The sequence below is a fragment of the Rosa chinensis genome, chromosome 2 (assembly GCF_002994745.2).
Source record: "Rosa chinensis cultivar Old Blush chromosome 2, RchiOBHm-V2, whole genome shotgun sequence".
Classification (NCBI taxonomy): Eukaryota; Viridiplantae; Streptophyta; class Magnoliopsida; order Rosales; family Rosaceae; genus Rosa; species Rosa chinensis.
Genome location: NC_037089.1, coordinates 61502679 through 61524366, shown reverse-complemented (window position 1 = coordinate 61524366; position 21688 = coordinate 61502679). Strand labels below are relative to the sequence as shown.

Sequence of the window (21688 nt, the reverse complement as noted above, 5' to 3'; positions counted from 1 at the left end):
GATTTTATATTAGCAATAGCAATCTAAAGCAGATTGTGGTCGAACTAGAATGGTCTTGGAGCTATTTGGCGTCTACATTTGGGGAGTACGTGTTGATAGCTAGCCTAGCTTAAGTTTTTGATAATGATATGAAAAGTACGTAATGATCAAAGAATAAGTACCAAACAACCATGTAGCATTTTCATTAAAGGGGTTCCTTCAAACGGCGACCAAACTACAACAATCATGCCCCATTTTATGTAAATAGAGAGTTCAACAAACATTCCAATCAAAGAAGTTACACAAAAGGTCGAAAATACAATATTAACTTCTCATTTAGCTATAGTTGCATACAACTGATGCTCAATCAACCAACCTCTCTCACTTAGAAGAAGAGTCATGGCTACTGGAATCTTTGTGAATTATCGCCTGCACAATGGCTTCGACTTCTTCCTTCACCCTTTCACACACATTTGGTCCTTTCACTTCCTCAATTGGGGTGTTTTCATCAATTTCATTACACGTTCCATGCGTTTCTTTGTCATGATGTGGTGATTTCTCAGCGTGATGTCCTGGCGAATATCAATGTGCCATATCAAAATATATACCTAAAAAGATAGATAGATAGATTAACTTCTAGGTAAATCATTGTACATGATCTAAATCCTCTCCTACATAAATATGCGATTTTTACACAAAACCCATCATCAAGATTCAATTTTTATTCGGAATATTAATGGATCAATCTCACTCAGAATATGAACTAGAATATAGCAAAAGCAACCAAGAAAGCAGATAAATAACAAAATAGATAATAACCTTGGTGATTCTGTAAATACAAAGAAATAATACCTGAGAGGTGTTTCAGCTCTTGCTTTGGTTCTGCCATTGGAGCTTCTGCTTGTGGGTCTTGAATCTCCTCTCTTTTCTCTGTTTCGAATTGAGTTAGTGTAAGTTATTAGTTTTTTTTTTCTTTTCAGAAAATAAAAAGAAAAAAAAGTAGGTCATTGCAGAGAAAATAAAGTGGAAGAGAGAAAAATGAGTTGTGGATATTTTTTTTAAAAATTTTTTAAAGAAAAATGCATTTTGTAAATATCTTAATTATTCTTGTGATTTAATTAATTCTCAAAGTTTATTAATATTTAAGGGTCAATTCTCTCAAAATTTTAGATTTTGGCTAACAAACTCTTCTCTCTTAATAATAGTATAGATTATTATTATCTTTTAAAATTGAAAATGGTTTTTGAAGGGTTGCACGACGCCGTATTGGGAACCGACCCATTCCTTTTCCCTATATATTGCACGACGCCGTATTGGCAACCGACCCTTTCCTTTTCCCTATATATTGCACGACCGACCCTTTCCTTTTCCAATTCCGAGTGTGTGGGTCTTGCGTTTCATAAGGGATTTCCAATTGCACTCGCTTCGCTTAGATCACTCTTAGTTTCTGCGTTATATCCGTCTCTTTCTGGGTTTTGCGCTTCAGAATTGCAGCTATGGGTTGCGATTCTAAAAGAAGGCGTAGAGAGGATGTGGGTGACACAACGATTTCATCATCCAAGAAGCAAAAGCTGATGCCGATGACAGGTTTGGAGCAGACCCAAAAGCTTCTTTGTTGCGGGATCTTGCAGGAGCTAATTGATCACCGTCATGGCTCTGTGGCTGTTCGAATCCCTGATTCTCAGGAGGTTCGAAGGCCTATGGATCTGTCCACCGTCAAATCCAAGTTGGAGAGAGACAACTACTCCAGTATTGATGCCTTTGTGGCCGATGTCAAGCTTACCTTCCAAAACGCGTTATGGTATTACTCTCTTGGAGAAAAACAGCATGCAATGGCCAAGAATCTTGGTAAGGTTTTTGAGGCTAAGTGGAAATTACGGTTTCCTGAAACTAGGTCTTCAACCTTGAAAGCTTCTTGTGCTACTTTGGATAGGTCTGTGTCTCTTATTAGTCCATTAAGTCTTCAACAACTCAACAACAACAAAAGAGGAGGAGGGGCCAAGAGGTCATCCAGAAACCTTGACGAACAGAAGGGTTCTGCTTCTGCTATCACTTGTGATAAGGAACACCGAATCAAGCGCGGCCTTGACGAAGAGAAGGGTTCTGCTTCTGCTATCACTTGTGCAGTACTGGATAAAGATAAGGAACACCGAATCAAGCGCGGCCTTGACCAAGAGAAGGGTTCTGCTTCTGCTATCACTTGTGCAGTGAATAAATATAAGGAGCTCCGAATCAAACGGCTAAGGGAACAGGCTCGTAAGGAAATTTTGAGGGTTGAAGAGGCTGCTCGATTGAAAGTCGAGAATCCTTTACAAGATCTTCAACAACTCAACTTGTTGTGCAGTGGTGGCATCAAACAGGATTCTTGTTACAGGGTGTATCGTTGGTTGACACTTGACAAGTTGGGCATCTATTTGAAGAGGGATGAACTTGAACATGTTTATGAAGAGGATGAATTTCGCATTGGAGATTGGGAAGAAGGTGAAATCCGTTGATGAAGCTCGAAGAATTTCCATTTTACTTAATTGATTATCACTTCTTTAACTTGAAATTAAAGAAACTGTTTTTTCTTCTCTAATTGTCTGTCCCTTGCTTTGTGATTTGTTATGGTGAGCAGATGGAGAACAGAGTCCACAAACAACGAAATATTACATCCACATATGGTGGCATATCATCATCATCAAGTACATACTGCTACGTAGCAAAATTTATTCTATGTACAAAAATTCATGTAATGGTGACAGAAACTTTGACTGTTATCAAAATGAGATTTCTGCTTTTTGCTTCCTTTGACTGTTATCAAAATGAGTGCTGAAAATCTGTGTATGATCTGTTAATCTTTCAATTGCATATTTGGCTGGATATTCTTATTTGTTCTTGTCTCGGATGACATGGGGTTGCTATATTTTCTTCTTGCTGATTTGTGCTTCTAGCTCTTTCTCAGGAAAATGTCAAGACAAAGCATCCACAGTTGCTGTATGAGTCGAAGTTGTATAAAATACTACAGGGAGGAAGTAATAGCCTTCACCACTATCCTTTTTTGCTTTTTCTGTACTATGTATGTTGAAGTACATATCTTTCTGAACTCTTTTATGACTTGTCAGCTGGAATTCCAAATGTGCGATGGTTTGGCACCGAAGGAGACTACAATGTTCTTGTGATGGATTTATTGGGACCTAGTCTTGAGGATTTATTCAACTTTTGCAGTAGGAAGTTGTCTCTTAAGACTGTTCTCATGCTTGCAGATCAAATGGTAAGATTCTTTTCATGATGGATGCATATTTTCTGGAATCTAGTGTGGCTTGTAATTTAATCATCTTTGTATTGAAATTCATGTTAGATAAATCGAGTGGAGTTTGTTCATTCCAAGTCTTTTCTACATCGGGATATCAAACCAGACAACTTCCTAATGGGATTGGGTCGTCGGGCAAATCAGGTCCTTTGAACTTTCTATTTAATTCCTAATTCAGTGTTTATGTTCCATGTAACTATTGTTGTCATTTCTGTGCTATATGTAAATGCCTTTCTCTCTGCTTTTGTAGATTTACATCATTGATTTCGGCCTAGCTAAGAAGTATAGAGACACATCAACCCATCAGCATATTCCTTATAGGTTGGTTGCTTTGAATGACTTTTGAATATTGACCTGTTTCACAGCTCATCCCTACTTCTGAAATTCTGTCAGTTTCTCTTCCTCTCTTGAATATGTGTTTGAAGACTAGAGGCCTAATAGACTTATAGGGGTGGTTCTTAATGTGTCGGACTTTAACTTGTGCTACTATCGATGTCTAAAGTACCAGCATTAGATTCACATGGACTTTCAAGGACGTTGAGGGTTTACCCACATTCAATCTGTAATGCCGATTCTCTATTTAGTTAGATACAATCATGGATTCATGGTGTTGGAACTTATATCATTTATTTTCGCTTGGGCAATTTATGATTGCTCTAGAGCAGGTTTCTTCAGCCAGTATTTTATGTCATTTTAAGTATAATTATTTAAAGGAGCAAGGAAAGCATTTTCAGTGATTTAGTTTTTGACTAGTGATGTTTTGGAGGTATGAGGATATTTTTTTCATGTTCTTGTATTTAGTTACCGTCAAGGCCTGGATTGAGGCTGTAGTTGGTCGGTGTCTACCCCAAATGAATGAGAACCACTTTTTGGAATAAGTTTTTTAACATAAATTTGGTTGATTATGAATTGGTTTAGTGAGACTTGTGATGTGCAGTACTGTAAGGTAATCAGACCACACGATATTGCTTACATAATGCATTTATTTCTGAACAAGTGTTCAGTTGGCACCTGCCCTAGTTTAATCCTGTTATAGTTATCTGCCTTGCCGATCCCATTGTCTTGGGTGTTTTGATATGAAATGGCATTTTCTTAGTTAGTTTATCTATGGTTTTGATGTGCTCATGTTAATTCAGAGATAATAAGAATTTGACTGGGACAGCAAGATATGCAAGCATGAATACTCATCTTGGCATTGCTAAAGCTATCTAACTCTCTCTCTCTCTCTCTGTCGATTGGGAAGTCTAGCTTCGGCGGTGGCCACGATGATCCCAGGATCGCTAGTTTTGCAACTTCGGGGACTTGGTTTGGAGATAAAGATTGTTCATGATGTTGGGATGTGGGTGGCGGAGGATGTAGATGGGTCAGATTCAGATTCAAAATCAGGCGGAAGAAGAGCTGCAATTTCGATAACGTAAGGGGGGGGAGGGAGGGAGGGAGGGAGGGAGGGAGAGGGAGGGAGGGAGAGAGAGAGAGGGAGGGAGGGAGGGAGGGAGAGAGAGAGAAGGGTAGTTTTAGAAGAGAAATATAATGGATTGATAAGAAATATTAAAAAAAAAAATGTATAGGGTGTGTGGAATGTAAAAGGGGGTGTGCAAATTTCACCCCCCTTTTTCTTTCTTCGAAGATTTCCAACACAATGATCCCATTACTATATACATCTCCTTTTCTTGAATGCTCAACACCAATTGCATGCTCTGCAACTCAGAAAGCAATCGAGTTTCTATGTACTATATACATTCTCTAGATGTTTAATTAGACCCAATTCATCATCAATATGAAAGCACAAGTAAACCTTGAAAGGATATTGAGATCTGTTTGAGATTGATAATCTTAGAACTCTATGACCTCTGCCTTTGCATTTAATGGATACTTCAAGAAAGACTCATGAGACCAAGACTGGCTAAACAGACACTTTGGATATGCCAATCAAAGCATATGGCTCCAAGGACGGACGTACTAATTAACCCAACAGGGTTAAAGGATGAAAGAACTATACACTAAGAACAACATTGGCGGATCAAAACCCACATAGGCTCCTTGGAAGGATTGAGATTGAGAACTGCCGGTCTCTCTTCATCATGCTCTTAGACAAGAAATGCTCAGAGACAACATCTATATATAGCAATGATTAGCCGAGTACTGGCTGGGGTTAGCATGAAGGCGACAATAGGGTATGAGGCCCTCGCATATGAAAGCACTTCAACCAAGTAGCATTTAGTCTAGCTAGTACTTCTAAGGTATTCCCCTGCAAAAGGAAGCGTCAGTAAAGATGTCAAGTTCGACATCTAAGGTAACACTAAAAGAAGTTACATACTTAATATACTAATCATTTGACACGATCTTCACACGTGACAATTAGTCTTTTCATTTTATGTTATTCTTGGAACAAACATCGGTCCTTTTATTTGTGTAATAATTTGATTTTATATGTGTCACTTTGTTTGTTGAAGTAATGTGCTGATTATTTGTTTTGGAGAATGATTTATCCTGCAAATTATATAAAAAATTGATATTCCACCTTTCATTTCATTTTCTTGGGGAATGAAAGAAAACAACCAGTTTAGAAACGCGCTAATACATTGCACGATGCCGTATTGACCAAGCGAACCAAAGCACATTTAATACTATTATTGATTTGATATATCTGCACTTGCTATAGATCGGTGGCCTCTTGAAAATGGAGGTCTAGCGTGGTTACACTACTGACATCACCTCAGGGTTCGCCATAGAAACGGATTCTACTATAATAATAATAAAAACCTGCAATCTCAACCATTTAGGTGATCCACCCGTCCATTGTTCATAAATGTGTATTGACGGTCAACGTTAATAGTTAAAACAAATCTTCTTCATCCATTTCCGGCAGCCGCGATGTTTCTCGACAACACTCTAATATCTTAGAGCTGAGCAAGAGGAGCAGCTGCGACCAATCCCCTTTCACTCTTTTTCTTGATGGACTCGGGTTTCGACCTGTTGCTCCACCAATTGACCAATTGCATGGTAGGATCGGAGTTTGAATATAAGTTCTGAAATAACCATCCAAAACCCAGATTTGAATATGAAGTTGTTTTGAAGGAGGTCGAAGAATGAGCAAATGTCTATGGTAACCCAACTCAGATAAAATCAAACTGCATGAATCCTAAAGCTGAAGTAATATTATGATTGACATTGATGACAAGCTCAGTGGCCAAGTAGAATGCAACACCTTGCCTCCCTCTCTTCCCCGAAAACCACTCACCTTCATCTTCAACCTCTATCCTTCTCTAGTTCACTTTTTCATACCCGAAAGCTCAGACCCAGAACAGAAAAATTTAGGGTCAAGAAGAAGCGACGTCCAATACGAAGCGATGAGCCGTACAAGGGGATATGGATAGCCGAGATTCACGAGCCAAACAAGCGCTCCTGGATTTGGCTTGGGTTATACTCGACTCCGGTGACGGCTGCTCCCAATGAAGGAGGAGTGCAGGGGCATTTTCGTCAAACCCCCCACGGACCCAACTTGGCTCCTCCCCATTAATAAATACAGCAGATTTAAAACAAAAGGAAAGGAAAAAACCATTCCCCAACCCTTTATTAAATTACTAGCATTTTTCCACACATGCTCTGCATGTGTAAGTTATTATTATTTTTTTTCCAGAAAATAAAAAAGAAAAAAGTTGGTTATTGCAGAGAAAATAAAGTGGGAGAGAGAAAAATGGCTTGTGGATATTTTTTTTTCAAATTTTTTAAAGAAAAATACATTTTGTAAATGTCTTAATTATCCTTGTGATTTAATTAATTCTCAAAGTTTATTAATATTTAAGGGTCAATTCTGTCAAAATTTTAGATTTTGGCTAACAAACCCTCCTCTCTTAATAATAGTATAGATTATACTTAATTTTTAATGAGGAGTTGAGGATTGTTTTTTTTTTTTTTGGTACAGGGAGTAGAGGATATTTGCCAAAAAGAAAAATACTGAAATAGTAGACGTCAGTAACCAAGCAATTGTACTTGAGAGACATAACTACAAGACAGACAAACAAGTTTCAGAACTCAGAGAATGAAAGGAAGTAGCACAAATAGTGTCATCAGAAACTCGAAAATTCAAAATTGAAATGTTTTCATGCCAGTCAATTAGGAGTTTCAGTTGGGTCAAACTGAGTTTAAACTCTATCTATCATATAAATAGAACCTTAGGGTACAATGAACATTCCATTAGAAATAGATGTTACCACCTTAAACGCACATCCTTGTCGCATGACCATGCCATTTGAAGAAAGAACAGAGTTGAAGAACTTACAACTTCCAATTCTAATGATCCTCTGCATGATTGAAGTAACGAGCTTTGTTATGCAATTGATTTAACTCGGTGTACGGAGGGGGAGATGACTGATGTTCGGGATCAGTTGGGGTGGAGCTAGAAATGCGATTTCGGTGAGTTGTAAGTTTGTAAAGAAGAAACGGGGAAAGGGTAAGTAGAGCGGGAGGGTTTTGTTTATTGTGGAGTGATGATGTTAAGGTGTCTCTCCAATCTCTTTCGGAGAGTCATATTGATGTGGTTGTGAGCACTGTTGGTGAACCCGAGTGTTGGCGCTTTACAGGTTTATACGGCCAACCTAGGGCTGAGAACAGACAACAGACTTGGAACTTATTGCGCCAGTTTAGTCTGCAGGGGAATCTTCCATGGGTGGTTGGTGGTGATTATAATGAGATTTGTGTGGCGTCTGACAAGTTGGGTGGCGCTCTAAGATGTGCCACACAGATGAATAACATGCATGAGGCTTTGGCTTTTTGTGAGTTAGGAGATATACAATATGTAGGCCCCAGATTTACATGGAGTGGCATAAGAGGGGGTGAGGAGGTGAAAGTCCGGCTTGACAGATTTACTTCAACGCTTCAATGGCGAGACTTATTTCTGGCTTCTCGTGTCAGGCACCCTGATCCGAGTGCTACCGACCATCTACCAATCCTTCTGGAGATCAGGGTTCAGAAAAAAGGGAGAAAAAAAAGGAAGAAGAGGTTTAAATTCGAAGAGTTTTGGTTATTAGAGGATAAGTGCAAGGAGATTGTTAGAGATTGTTGGGGAAGTTTGAACAGTGGTAGATCGTTTGCGTCCTTGTGTCATAAGCTTAATAGGACTCGTGATGCCTTGGAGTCTTGGAGTAGGGAGAATTTTGGTGGCTTAAGGAGAGATACCGAGAAAGTCTTGTCCCAACTTGCTGCCTTCTATGATGGATCCTTATCTGCTCTACCAAATGCGGAGAGACTGGATTTAAGATCAAAGTAAAATGACTTACTACGTACACCGAGAACACGTTTTCTGGTTGAGAGATGGGGATCTAAATACAAGGTTCTTTCATCAGATGGTTAAAAACCAAATTGCGTCCTTGTGTCATAAGCTTAATAGGACTCGTGATGCCTTGGAGTCTTGGAGTAGGGAGAATTTTGGTGGCTTAAGGAGAGATATCGAGAAAGTCTTGTCCCAACTTGCTGCCTTCTATGATGGATCCTTATCTGCTCCACCAAATGCGGAGAGACTGGATTTAAGATCAAAGTTAAATGATTTACTAACTACACCGAGAACACGTTTTCTGGTTGAGAGATGGGGATCTAAATACAAGGTTCTTTCATCAGATGGTTAAAAACCAAAGGAAGAAGAATGCTTTAAATGGTCTTTTCAATACGGTGGGGACGTGGTGCACAGACGAGGCAGAGATAGAGGAAATAGTGGTTGAGTATTTTAGTGGGTTGTTTTCCGATCGACTTCTAATCCTGTAAACTTCTGGAATGTTCTAGAAGCAGTGCCTGGGGTTGTTTCTGCATAGGACAATCTCTCTCTTACGCGGCCAGTTGAGAAGATTAATAGTGTCTTTTTTGCTTTGAAGAGTATGCATCCGACTAAGTTGCCGGGACCCGATGGCTTCTCTCCTTGTTTCTATAAGGTATTTTGGGAGTTGATTGGAGATGATATTGTTGGTGCTATCGGGGAGCTATTTGGGTCAGAGGAGCGTCTACGGGCTATTAAAAACACATTTGTTGCGCTACCACCAAGAGGAATTATTAGGTGGTCCTGGACTGCCACGTGTCACTGCCATGTGGTGGTCTCAACCAATAATATCACTAGAATGTGGTGGGGTCCATGTAGGGGGTGAAAAAAAAAAAAATTAATTTAAGAGACCAATCAGAAATCACTACAAGTTACATGGGTCAATAATATCATTCCGAACCATCATGTGTACTATAATCCTGGACCATGTAATAATTTCCCTAATACCAAAAGTGGAAGTCCCCCAGTTTATGCAGTAGCTTCGTCCTATCAATTTGTGTAACGTGGTCTACAAAATTGGATCAAAAGTTCTGGCAAATTGTTTGAAACCATTACTTGACTCTATGATTTCTCCTTTTCAAAACGCGTTTGTACCAGGGAGGCTTATATTGGACAATTCCTTGATGGCTTTTGAGATTTCGAAGTTGTAAGGTTGGGTATTGTGCTTTCAAACTAGATATGAGTAAGGCCTATGATAGGGTGGAGTGGCCTTTCCTGGAAGCTGTAATGAAGAAAATGAGCTTTGGTGAGGTGTGGGTGCGATGGATTATGAACTGTGTGTCTACGGTTTCTTACTCTTTCATCATCAATGGGGAGCCAAGAGGCCAAGTATGTCCATCTAGAGGCTCGCGGCAGGGGGATTCAATTTCCCCATATATGTTCCCTATTTGTGCTGAAGTTTTATCGAGAAGTATCCTACATGCGGAGAATTTGGGTACTTTGCATGGGGTTCGGTTTATCATCTACTCGTTGATACGAAGGTTTTGATATATAATACGTAATTTTTGGAGTTCAGATGAAATTGTTAGGATTTTTATCGTTTTTTTTTTTCGCAACGGTTTTCTATCAATGAGAGTCCGACCATCCGATCTACTTGTAGTTTTGTGATATTGACCGTAGAAGTGTTTTGGAGATTTTAGGTGGTCTTGGATGAAGTTTCGCCTCGATTGTAGTCACTTTCAAATTTTTAGATTAATTCGGGAGTTTTAGAATAAGGGTGCGTCTATTTACACCCTATTAAATACTTTGTTCACCCTATAACTAAATTTTTTCTTTAAAATCCCAAAATTGTCCTTAACAACAATTATTAACATAAAAAAATGAAAATGAGAAAGAAAAAAAAATGAAAATGAGAAATCAATTTTGTTTCAATTAAAACTTTACCCAACAGACATCCTAATATGAATTATCATAACATCTTTCTATACCAAAAAAATAATAATTGTCATAGCTTCTTCATCGCTAGCCGACAAACAAATAAGTAAACGAAATTTTCAAGCTATAGCAACAAGTGAAAAAAATTGATGGTTAGTATTATTTTGTTCTATTTCATGTGACTTGTGTTTGATTCTATGTCATAGTAGTTGATGAAGGGAGAAAATAGAGAAGAGAAAAAAGAAAAAAAGAGTAAAAAGAAACTAGAAGGCATGGGGTTGATGGTGTGCTAATTCTAATTTTCTTTTTCTTTTTCTTTTTTCTTTTCCAATTTCACATTTTCAACGGTAATATCTTTTTTTCTTTTTAAAATTATTTGAGGATGAAATTGGAAATTTCATGATAAAAATTTAATTGTAGGGTGAATAAAGCATAGCCTCACCCTAGAATAATTGTGTTTTTGTGATTCATTGACTGAATCAAGCCTGTACTTTCTTTAGGTGATTGACAGTACGTCCGGTATTTTTTTTTTTTTTTTTGTGAAGACGCAGCAGGAATTTAGAGATGAGTAATCTCACATTGTTCATTTACGAACGAAATTCCTTTTATAGTTTTAGAGGTATTTAATTAACTACAAACTATAGTTAGTATTATATGTGTGCGTGTGTGGATTTTGTGGTGGTGAAACAATATGCATGATTGTATTCATATTATTGTTTCGAGTATTTACTTTTCGGAAAAACAATATATTGTGGAAATGTGTTGAGTTATATTGTTTGAAAAGTATGGTGATTTTGTGGAACATTTTTAGGTCAAAGGTGACTTAATTTATGTGTGGTCTTTTGTACCGGGAGTTATTGATAGTGTTTAATTATGGGGAATCTTTTATTTAGATTCGAGTAACATTTTTAAGTCTAGCATGACTTCTTTAAATATTTTGATCTGTGGAGATCGGAAGGTCATGAATGTGACTATGACATATTATTGGTGAACCATGCCTTTAGTGGGTTGTTGGTTACTAGTTATTGGTGAACCATGCCTTTAGTTGGTGTTGGTTACTGATTATATCGTGAATCATGCATTTGGCCGGGTTGTTTGTTGCGATCAGTTAGAGCTCTAATATGTCTGCCGAGTTTTTATAGTATTTTATGGGGATAATGTCGAGATTACTTGGAGACTCATATGTACGAGTTTTTAATGGTATCTCATGGGGGTAATGTCGAGATTACTTGGAGACTCATGAGTACGAGTTTAATGGTATCTTATCGGGGTAATGTAGAGATTACTTGTGACTCATAAGTACGAGTTTTTAAGAGAGTTTCGAGAATATTTTTTTATTTATTGTCTAGGTGGGATATAAGTTTCATATCTATTTTGTCGAGTGGTCAAATAGTATGATTTTGTCATGTTGTGACATATGCATATCCTTCGGGGAAAGGAAATAATGCGTAATTGTTTTATTTAATTGAAATGAGTGTTTTCTTGTGTTTGGAGTGAGTTGCTTAATGAATGTTTTGAGTTACTTATATAAACTTTCATAAGCTTACTAGATTTGTTATGTGACAATCCGGTCCACTATTCAATGGTGTAGGGGTTAATCTTGCAGGTCAGGGTGATCGTAGTTGAAGTTGAAGTAGCTTGTAGGCAGTAGTACAGGTAGGAAGCTAATTTTGTTGGTTTTGCCTTGATTATGACTTCTGCTATGCTGTAGGCTTTTGTTGTGGCAATTTAATTCGTAAACGTGTGTAATATATGACTCTGCGGAGCGAGTTTATATTGTTATTGTGGTTTCAGGGTATCAATAGGTACTTGGTGTAAAAGAAAAAAGCTTTCCATGTATTTTGTATTGATGGTTGATTATTCACGCATGTGTAAGTATGAGATTACATATATTGATTTTTAATTGTGTTTAAAAATCGGGGGTGACAACTTTGATTTTGTTATTTTGCAAAATAAATGAGATTGATTCTTTCCCATAAGATGTCAGTGGACTATCTAGATCAAAACATAAGATGATATGAGGAACTCAGACAATTAAGGCACATTTACTTACCTGGAATGAAAATGAAAATGAAGGGAACGATTCCGGAATATGAGAGTTCATTTGTTTACTAACATATAAGGGTATTGGAATGGATGTGAGTCCTACCTTATTATTAGGAATCGATTTTTGAATAACTAAAAATTTGATAAGCAAGGGGGTATGAGTTTAGAAATCATTCACATACCGATTCCTCTTTCATTCTCGTTGTTTACAATTCATGACTTTTTCTATTCCAACTAAGTAAACGTACCATTAAACTCATTTCATCCTTTAGAAATCGGAAACAAGTTAGGCCTTTCCGTCTATATTTTTCTTTTAAACAAAAGACAAGTAAAAGTGACATGTGTGGGTCCCAAAATGTCTGAGTATCAATACTCAGAGCTTGTAAGACTAAAATCAGTTAAAACTTTTACCATTAGCTATAAATTGTCACTTCGCTTACCCAGTTTTACTTTTATGTTTTACTAAGAGTTTATATCACAAATAGTCCATGAAGTTTGGGTCATTCGACACTTTAATTACTAATATTTTAAAACTATCACATTAGTACCTCAAAATTAATTCCTAACATGCTTATGGTGTCTTATGTTAATAACTCCGTTAACTCCTTTTTGCAAGGACATTTTTATCTTTCCTTCTGTCATGTTAGTTAATTAGTAGTTATCTTAATTACTTCTCATTTTGCATATTTTTTTTTATTGGGGGAGGTCAGCATTAGTAAGTTAGCGACACATGCACCCATGCAAGGTATCCCAGCAGAGCCAGATTAATCCACTGCACCGTCTATTTTGCATATTCTAGTATTATTTTATGCTTTGCATTTTTCTTATTTTTAGTTAGTGCATCAGTGACTAATTATCTTGATCAAGATGATAATAAGTTTTTTGGCGGGAAAAAAGAGAGAGGGTAAAACGAAAGAGTTTTTCTATTGGAACCTCCAAATTTGCTCACTTGACCTCTATGCTTTTTACACCTCCTATCAAATTTTCAAATACTAAATTTACTCATTAAACCTCACTAAAGTTCCTCAAATAACCTCACTCATATAATTAATTTACAAACAAACTAAGATCTTTATAATAAAAAACTTAGTCATTTCAATGATTTAATTACTCTATAAATCTTAATTACATTTCCATTTCTTAATCAGACAACATAAATCTCTTATCCAATAAAAAAAATCAAACACAAGGTATTGAGTTTGAAAAATTAATAAAAATAAAATAACATGAACTATTATGTGATTTTTTTTATTTACTTTTTCTTTTTTGGCTGTTAAAAAAAAAAGATTAATCATTTTTTCTTAATGTTTCTCTATTTTCTATACCTCGTGATTAATTATTTAAATATTTTTTATTTATTTTTATTTGCTAGCTCTTTTTTTTTTCTTCTTCTTTTTACAAATATAATGAATAGATTTAGATTTAGGGCATAATACAATTTATCCCTAGCCAATATGCGTTCAATATACATATCATACATTTTTATCTTAATCATAGTTTTATTTCTTAATATATATATATATATATATATATATATATATATGAATGCTTTAATGAGTATGTAGTGAAATTGGAAAATGAAAATAAATAGGGAAAATAATAAAGAATGCAATCTAATATTATTTAATTGGAAAGTCTAGAGAAAATAAATATAACCATTTTTTTGTATAATTATTGTCCTTAATAGTCATTTTATAGTAGGTTATATATGTCATTTAATAATTCATAATAGAGTGAGGTCAAGTGAGCAGATTTGGAGGTCCCAATAGAAACTCTCAAAACGAAAATACCTTGAAAAAATAGAGGTGTTAATAATGTTGTTAACGGTATGACGTCAAATATTAAATTTTTAATTTTGAGGTACCAATGTGATAGTTTTGCAATGTGAGGAACCAAATTATCGCATGACCTAAATTGCAGTCACTGTTTTTGACGTTTATTCTTTTATTATATAAATATAAATAAGTCAATTCTTGAAGGAATTGTTAAGTTTTTGAATTACCATATATGTCTTCACATAATATAGATACTAATAACTAAATTATTTTTATATGAGAATAAGATAGTCAATTGACTATATCATATTTCAAAAAATTGCAATACCTATCAGGAAAATAGAAGGGGAAAATTTTCCTAAATCATGAGAGAAACTGCAGTTTTTTTTTATTTTAAAAAATAAAAATAAAAGCGAATTGAATTGACATGTAAGGGGCTACACATTGATCCAACGGTCATGATTCCCACGTATACGTATATTGGCCATATAAAATTATAAATTCTCCGCCGATCTGCGTTCTCTCTTCCACATACAAAACCATGTCTCTTGGAAAAGCAGCGAAGATCGACAATGGTATGTGTTCGTTTTATTTTCTTTATGTTCTCTTTGGCTACCAATTCAGTATAAATCACAAATTTCCTCTGTGTTTCTTGTGCTGTTACGTTCTAGCTTTTTCTGTATGAAATTCTCTTTGCAGTAGGAATTCAAAAATTTTATTTTCTTTGATTCCAAAATTGTTTTTTTTTTTTTAAATGTTTAGAGTAAAATATTTTTAGGGTTCGGTGTTCCATTTGGTCGTTGAGCATAATCAATTTGAGAATTTATTGGCTATTCACGTGTGTTTTTATTGAATTATATGGTTTGTTGAAAAATGGTTGATAGCCTAGTGCTGTTCCCTTTTCATTATTTCAATGAGATCAATAATAGAATAACCAAAGGGCCTGACTTAATTGTGCTACGATTTCTTGTTCGTATGAGTCTGTATGTCAAGCTTATCTAATATATATGTTCTTTACCTTTTGTGCTAGGAATTAGTTGCCCCAAAGTTCTGCAATGGTTTGATCATTACACCTGTGTCCTAATAATTGGTGGCTACTGTCTAGGAGGAAACATTGAGCCATTTTTTTTCTTTATTAATCTTCTGAGATCAATTTGATTTGAAGACAAGTATCATGTGGTGTAATAACCTGTTTTTGACGACTTTAGTGGAATTACTGTTGATAAAAGAAAAAGGGTGGCAGACAACTTTCTGATCTTAAGGACTAAAGCTCGGAGACTTGTTTATTTCCTGTTTATGCACAATTGCTAGCTCTTGCATCTCTCTCTCTCGTCTGAAACCATCCAAGAACAGGACAATTATTCTCCAAGCTTGTTCTCGCTCCACAGGCCATCGATCAACCCCAGACCACATTCCACGCCTTCACCTCTTCCTTGAGAAACTGCCGGTGGCAGCCTCTCGTCGTCCTGTGAGCCGTACACGGAGGTGCAGCACGAGACCGGTTTAAACCCGATTTGGTTCCAAGCTCGATATCTCACACTACAGGCCACCAATTCTCTTGATCTTTGACTCATTAGACTCGCCTCAACCTCCTTAGCAAGCAAGATGAAGGACTAGACCTGGTTTGAAGGTTTCGTCGGAGCTCGACCGGTTTTCGATCGAAAACCAACCTTCCGATCGAGATATCTCGAGTTATAGACCACCTCTTCCTGTAATTCTTGAGCTGGTGAACTCAGATTGAAGTTTTGAACAACTTTCATGAAGGGATCAAAGCGAATTCTTGAATTTTTTACGTCGGAACTCAAGCTCGCCGGATTCTGGAATTTTTCCGGCCACCGAAGTTTTCGATCATGATATCTCGAGCTATAGAGCTTAGTTTTGGGTGATTCTTGAACCAGTGAGTTTTCCTTGATGTTCTTAACAACTCTCCAGAAGGAATAGAGGCCAAAAGATGAAGTTTGTACGTGGAAAAATCGGTTGGCCGGTTTCTGCAAATTTCGCCGGTTTCTGGAAATTTTCCGGCCATCACGACTGTTTTAGATAATTTCTCCTACTTCCGTTCATTTTCAGACTTTGTGCTAGTTATGAAAGTTGTTAAGCTTGATGAGATGAAGAGGAACAGCCTGGCCCCGACACCATTGGCGGTGGTCGGCGGCGGCTCTGTCCAAACTCCGGCGGCGATTTTCCGGCCACCTCCGGGGGTCAAAAATGTGATTTCTTTACATTTTTAGATTCTGTATTTCAATACGATCATTTCAATATATTATACGCAATTTTGGGATATCGTATGATTTAGTTATGAATTTTACGATTTCGATCAATTTCGATTGTTCGATTAATGATCTGTGAAGATCGGACCGTCCGATGGACTTGTGGTTTGATATGTTGATTGTATGACTGTCCCGATGACTTTGTGTGGTCATGGGAGAAGATCCGACCGTTGGATCTTCGTATAATTGTGAAAGTGTGTTTTGGAAGGCGATTCGTGAGAATCCGACCGTCGGATTTTCATATAAATCTGTGGAGATGTTAATGGAGGCGATTCAGGAAGATCCGACCGTTGGATCTTCGTGATAATTTCGGGAGGATGATCCAAAGGGCAATCCGTGAGGATCTGACCGTTGGATCATCGTATAAATTTGATCTGACCGTTGGATCATCGTATAAATTCATTCAGACCGTCAGAGTGTCATTTATTTTAATTTTGTGAGTTGATGGCTAAATTCAAGTCACTTATGATTAGGTGATTGACGGTTTTTACTGGGCGAGCAAGTTTGGTGTGATTGTGTTAATTTGAAGATGCAGCGGGAGTATCGAGGTGAGTAAACCGCACATGGTTCATTCACGAATTGAAGTTCAAAATATTTATATTTAATGCTATAATATTTATAGCTGTTAATACGTGTGTAAATGACTTTATACATATTTTATTATCGATAAAATATACGTGTTGTTGGGTTGTGTTGAGGAAATTATATATTGAGTGAGGTGTTGAGTCTATTGTTTGAGAAACAATAAATTGTTGATTTGTTGAGATATATTGATCTGTGGAGATCAATAGGTCACAGGGGTGACCATGGCATCTATTGGTGAATCACGCTCTCGTACCGGGCTGGTGGTTACTAATAGTATTAAATCGTGAACCACGCTCTCGCGCCGGGCTGGTGGTTGCGATCAGTTAGAGCTCTAGTCTGTCTGCCAAATATTGAGTGACCTTATGAGGGTAACGGGGAGTGACTCATAAGTGTATAATATATATATATATATATATATATATATATATGTGAGAGTGAGAAAGTATTGAGTGACCTTATGAGCGAAATTGAGAGTAACTCATATGTGTCTATATATATATGTGAGAGTGAGAAAGTATTGAGTGACCTTATGAGCGAAATTGAGAGTAGCTCATATGTGTCTATATATATATGTGAGAGTGAGAAAGTGATGAGATTTTGTGGTGGTCGTTGTGATTGTGTTATTACTACAATTTCAATTGCTGGAGTTGAAATTGTTATATTAAATTTGTGCAATCCTTTCGTTTACTCATACGGGCTGTCAAGCTCACCGGGTTTGTGTTGTTGCAATCCCGGTACACATTATATATTTGTGTAGCGGGAAATCTTACAGGTCAGGAGAATCGAGAAGGTGATCAGGCTGCCTAGAGTAGTGGTATTTGAGTTACAGCATTATTGTGAGTTTCGTTATGTTTATTTAGAACTTATCAATTTGGAGTTTGTGATAGTGTGCTGTAATAAGAAATTGAGGAGTTGAGTATTATATTATTGAGTGGTGTGAGGCGTGTCACTCTGAAGGAAAAAAAAATTAGATTGGTATTTGTATTCGTAATTATTCATGTTTCAGATTTGAATTTATTATTCAAAATTCGGGGCGTGACATGTGAGATCTCATTGCCTCTGCAGCTTCTCTATTTGTTGTTCATCAAAGATGTACATATCCTCTACTGTATGTCACTGAATTGTATTTATTATACTTGTTCTCATCAATGTCTTTTCTTTCCTGTATTTGAATATAGTTTTGTTAGATTTCCTGAGTTGATTCCGTTATCTAGTCTCTTAGCTTTCCTATCCCTAGTTTGTTTATGTTCAGAAACATGGTTGGTTTATGTCTTTTCTCATAATGCAGATGTGTCTTTGTCGGGCGAGGAAAAAAACAGTTTGGTGGAAAAGTTAGGAAACGCTTTTTGGGCATTGGTAGAAGATGATTCATTGGAAGATGAAATAGAGGATTTGTTGGTATTTGAAGAACAGGCTTTGTTGGACGAGCTAGCCAAGGCAAATTTGGAAGAGGAAGAAAAGGAGGAAGAAAGGCTTCTGGTATGTTCTTGATCTTAGTTTAAAAAACAAAAGAAATTTAGCTATGAGTCGAGATTCTCTTTCATTCCGCGCACCTTAGGTTTGCATAGAGCTAATATGTATTAAGAGTCTTGGTAATAGATGGCCACTGTCTTGAAGGAGATATGGAGGAATTTTTATTTTTTACATTTACTTTTAATATTTTGGGATCAATTTGGACTTGGAGAGTAGTACTTTTTGCTAGCCATTTAGGTTGATGTGCATGACGCGTAGCCTACATAAAGTGATTATCTGTTGATAGGATCATAGATATCATTGTATCTGTAGCGACTCTAGTAGCCTACATAAAATACAAAAAGTAATTATTCGTTGATAGGATCATCGATCTCATTATATCTGCAGCGATTCTATGTATATGTTTATTCTTAGTGGTAGTTTGTTTATGTATCCTAGTCCAGTTGGTTCATACTTTCTATTCATTATGTTCTGCATAGGTACCAATTCAGTAGGAGACAAGAAACTCAACAAAAGAGAGGCTTCTTTCACAAGTATAGACTATGAATGTGTATATTCAGACGACAGTGACTTTGATGAAGAATTTCTTAAAGATCTTGATTGCCCACCTATCGGTATACTTTTGATCTTCGCTATATGGTTTATGATAATTATTTGCAAGTTTCTTGGGCTCTATGTTTCTTGTGTGAGACTTTAATTTTGTACCCAACTTATTTTGTGTGAAAACTTCCTTTTTTAATGTACTTTTGGTTGGTTTATGTAGTTTCATTTGTGTGTCCTAAGTTTTGTCGGGGAGGAAAATAGATCTTATACTCTTTGGAATCTACTTAAATGACATGACATAATACTGAATTATATGGTTTATACGGTTCATTATAAATGTATGGTTCTCTCGTCTGTATCTGATTTTAATTTTTGTTAGCTTTCCTGAGTTGATTTTGTGATCTAGTGTACTGAGTTTCTTATCCGTAGTTTGTTTATGTTTCATACTCCTGATAGTGGGAATAGGAATCCGTTATATGTAATGTTTTGCCACTGTAATTTTTTTTTTTTTTGGGTATCTGACAATATAACTGCAAACAGAACTAGGAGATGAAATAGATTGGGGATTGTTTGAAGGACAATGAGCACCATTTTTCACACTGCCGTACCTTTTCTTTGGTGTCCCGGAGGGCGCAACTCTTGGACCTGGGTATGCATTAACCTGCAAGGAATGTTATGAGGAGGGTGGCCACCCTGACAGACCCTGGGAAGCGCTCGCTGTTAGAAAGGTGTGCGACTTTTGCATGTGGCGTGCACATTGGACTGAAGAATGCCCATATCAGGTACCAGAGGGCGCTCGTGGTAATTGAGTACAAACCAAATAAGCACAAACCAGTGGCTCCGTGATTATATGTATGTGTATATTTCTAGTTTGCAATGCAAGTCTTGCGTTTTAAGGAATGGTGTTCCCTTTGATCGCTTTCCATTTAATATGTTTTCAAGACTATGATCTATATATGTTTTGTCATATATAGCCACCAGTGATTTTGCCAGTTAGATGACAAACTTTGTTTCCCAAGACTATGATCGATCTATGTATGTTTTGTCATATATAGCCACCAGTGATTTTGCCAGTTAGATGACAAACTTTGTTTCCCAAGACTATGATCGATCTATGTATGTTTTGTCATATATAGCTACCAGTGATCTTGCTAGTTCGATAACAAACTTTGGTAATTAGTGTGTGGTTTAGTTTGGTATGCATGTAGCAAAATGAAGAATTTAATAAGGTTTAGTATACATGTAGCGACCATCCAGATTTCATGATATAAAACGCAAACTGGCAACCTTGTAGTTATTAAGGGATCCAACAATTGGTCCCAAATTTACATTTAGGGGGTCTTCCCATGTAAACTTGATTAAAGGTATTTAAAAGAAAAAATCTGAAAATTTAGGGAAAATTGTTCAAATAATACCCGAAGTTTTGCTTATTTTAAATTTAACTACCTCAAGTTTCAAAAGTATACAATGATACTTGAGGTTTTGACTCCAACCCAACATAAAATACATGGAGATGTTAGCAGACGCTGTCATATTTTGAAGGTATTTTTGTCATTCTAAGTTTTAATCCATTATCTATTTTTTCTCTAAACATTTTTTTTTTCTGTCTGCAAAATTTCAGCCAAATTGATGATCATTAAAGCATCTAAAATGCAATTTACACGAACGAACTGAATATATATAAGTTTTCTCAGGTAAGAATATCCTTACCTAAAGCTTATGGAACGGATTTCCAGTTTTTAGCCACTTTTCGATCACATATTCACATATTAAATGTTCCGTTTTTAAGTATTAATGTATAGATCACATCTTAATTTATTCGCATGTTAGAAGCAATCTTAGTCTTAGAACCCGAAAGCATGCCTTTGGCTTCAGCATTAATCACCTGCCCGGCTGCTCCGTACCCTACTTAATACTAAAACCAACAATTCAATCACCATTGTGGTCTCTAATCACACCCCAACTTCGATCATACCAAATTGATTACAACGGGTGCCATCCACACCAAGTTTAGCAAAATTGGTAGGAGTCTTGCTCCAGAAAAAAGATTCAAGCAATAATTATCAGCTCTAGGCAAGAGAGTATGGGATTCACATTTTGACGCTGGCTATGAAATTAAACTTGTTTTCAGTATATCATCTTGTTTCAACCTCCACAGGTGTACATCGATCTTGTATTGGCAGAGACCTACTTATCTCAAACGTTTTGACAATTATGTCAATACATATTTAATCTTTACCTGATAGTACTTTAGATATTGATGGCTCTCCATTTGTGAAACAATTCCCATATTTCCCTACAGTAAATACAAGTAAATCAGAGATAACTGCACAATATAAAATAATGCTGAAAATGAAGGCAAAAAAAGAAGCTCAACTCTTTCGCTACTGACTACTCATTAACAGAGAGAAAACCAATCCCTATATGGCCAATGAGCATTTTCCTCATACATATGGCATATGGCAATGGAAACCCTTCCAAAATGGAGATAAACATACAAACTCGTTTACATCAAGCAAAGCCAGAATAATGTAATCCGCTT

At 36.5% G+C, this 21688-nt stretch overlaps 2 long non-coding RNA genes and 1 pseudogene across 3 annotated transcripts; 2 read left to right on the top strand and 1 right to left on the bottom strand.

Moving 5' to 3' along the window:
* Positions 1 to 251: 251 nt before the first annotated feature.
* Positions 252 to 940, bottom strand: LOC112190400. The gene is made up of 2 exons (XR_002932383.2): positions 832 to 940; positions 252 to 551 (listed from the first exon to the last, which is right to left on the bottom strand). It is a non-coding gene; the product is annotated as an uncharacterized LOC112190400 (long non-coding RNA).
* Positions 941 to 1342: 402 nt separating this feature from the next.
* Positions 1343 to 21688, top strand: part of LOC112186780 — a 70351-nt pseudogene continuing 50005 nt past the window's right edge.
* On the top strand, positions 17015 to 20277 carry LOC121051905. Of its 2 annotated transcripts, XR_005807417.1 has the most exons (4): positions 17015 to 17093; positions 17888 to 18609; positions 19083 to 19217; positions 19687 to 20277. It is a non-coding gene; the product is annotated as an uncharacterized LOC121051905 (long non-coding RNA). The 2 variants fall into 2 exon arrangements; XR_005807416.1 differs by lacking the exon at positions 17015 to 17093 and having other exon boundaries at positions 17102 to 18609.